Genomic DNA, 2,584 nt, shown 5'->3' with positions numbered 1-2,584 from the left:
TAAAATATTAGTTGTTGTTTTCACAAAAGTAATCATAAAGTGTATGACAACCAAATTGATTATAAAATTTAGAAGACTTATAGTGGAGTGCGCCTAGGGATATAATTGAGTACTATCTTGTTCAAGCTGCTTCATATTTTTCTTTTACCGAGTTCGATCTTTTTTTTTTTTTTTTTTTTTTTTTTTTTTTTTTTTTTTTTTAGTTCGATCCAAATTGAGTACTATCATATTTAAATTCTTATGTTTCATTTGGGATAATTTTTTAATAAAAAATATCTTGAGTTAGAAATTTTTGTTTTTAAAAGGTGTTTTAAGAGCTATCCCAAACAAAGCCTTAGGCTTCGTCTGGGACGGCTTTTTTGTTGCTTCTTAAAGCAGCTTTTTAGTACAAAAATTAAGCCTTAGTCGTCCCAAATGAAGCCTTAGTCAAACTTGTTTATTAGCTTTCTTATCCATTTTGAACTGTCTTTAAGCTTTAATCAAGTCTAAATAATTATATCCTTGATGTGAATGAACTAAATGTATATATAATTGTTAGACGTAATTGAATGTATATATTTTTAAATTTGCATAATTCATTAAGTTATTTAGTTAAGTTTGAATATTAATAAGAAAGATTTAAATCAATTATTTATTTGGCATTTCTATTATAGTTATGACTCTAGTAATACACATAAATTTTAAAATATATGCAAATTTTAGAAAAATTTAGCAGGACATTGAGCATCTAATTAATTTAAAAGGTTCACAAAAAAAAATTCATTTATATGATGAGCTTTTATAATTTAATTAAATTTACTTAATTATATTCATAAATGATTATAACTAAGGTTTCGTTTTGGAAAGTTTTAGACTACTATTTTTTCTTTGTTTTCAAAATAATTTTGCAGTATAAAGCTGCTTTACAAGGAAATTAGAAAGCCATATCAAATGAAGCTTATACAAATAAGCATCAAATTGTTCATGAGTCCTAAATTTGACTTGATATATTTGACACAGCTATAGCTTTTTCTAAAATTGAATGTGAAGTTGTTGCGAAAAAAATAACTTAACTACTTCAATATAAACATTAAGTTTTTGTCATAGAAATTTTTAAAAAACAGTGATCAAAGCATAAAGCAACAATAATATAGCATCAAAATAAGGCTTTGTTTGGGACGGTTTTTTTACTGCTTCTTAAAACAGCTTTCTAGTACTAAAATTTTTGTACTAAAAAACTGATTTAAGAAGCAGTATAAAAGTCGTCCCAAATAAAGTCTAAAATTATGATTACAATATGAAAAGCAAAAAGATAGAAAGCTGTCACTTCTTTTTTTCCTCCAATAATTTTTCTACCAAATGAAATGTGTAAATTACCTATTATACCCTTTCAGAACTTTCTCTAAGCTGCTTCTTATTTGCATGAGCAACTCGTAATGCACGCGCATTGGACTCTTTAGAATGTCTTAGAATGGAGCCTCGTTCACATTATAAAAGTGCGATACTTAGGGCCACATGGTGGGCAGTCAGAGCTGATCACAACCGTCCGTTTTGCTTATGTAGATCATGACATACAAATGCACTGGAAAAAAAATGAGAAATAACTTAGCTGCATTATTTTTACATTTATAATGAATAAATTTTATATTTATTTATATAACATTTCAATCATTAAAACACATTTAAAATATCAATAATATTAATTTTTTAGAAGTAAAACATATGTTTTTATGCTACAAATTGACAATAGCACTAATAAGTCCGAAGCATGCCATAAACATTATCTATGATGCTCATTATCGCTAATAAAGCTTATGCATGTTGATGACACCAACGTCAATACGCGCCATTGTGAACAATGTCGATCCACGCCATTGAAGTCAATATTGACACACCATTGCCAATAAGGCTTACGCTCGTTGATATTCTTTGTCCTATCATAGAAATCATTCTCTGCAATTCATTTATACTACATTGTATCAACATTTCATTCAATTGTAGCTCGGAAAGACATTATCTATCATCTATAATTTACACTAGTGAAATCATTTCAACTAGATCATACCTCATAATTTTTACCTTTCCTATACTTTCACGCAAAATATCTTATGCTTCAATATGTTGTTCTGAAGTTCTTTTACTTATGTATGTACGTAATCTTCATACAATATTAAAATTACAAACTCTCTCAACAACTTCAAATATTCCAGCACGCAAGTATAATCTATTTTTGTCATAGTATGATATTAGATATTTCAAACAACAATATAATATAATGTGGAATCAACTAGCTAGGGGTGTCAATATTTGACACGACATGAAAACCCGACCCGAAAAAACCGGGTTGGACCCGACCCGATTTCAAAACGGGTCGAGTTCGGGTTCCAGAAATCAACTCGTTTGAAAAACGGGTCGGGTTCGGGTTAACCGGGCGGGTTGCCGGGTCAACCCGTTTGACCCGAACATGCAGTCCGAGTCCGAGTCATCCCGCGTCCGCGCTCTCGCCCGATCGCTTCCGCGCTCGCGCGATCGCGTCTGCGCAGCGCCCGCTCCGCCCGCGATGCTTGCGTTGCTGCCGCTCCGCGATGCGCTCCCTCGAGCGTTG

Source organism: Dendrobium catenatum, unplaced genomic scaffold, assembly GCF_001605985.2.
Source record: "Dendrobium catenatum unplaced genomic scaffold, ASM160598v2 fragScaff_scaffold_71, whole genome shotgun sequence".
NCBI classification, from domain to species: Eukaryota; Viridiplantae; Streptophyta; class Magnoliopsida; order Asparagales; family Orchidaceae; genus Dendrobium; species Dendrobium catenatum.
The sequence above is the reverse complement of the archived record's forward strand: the minus strand, read 5'-3'. Positions refer to the sequence as shown.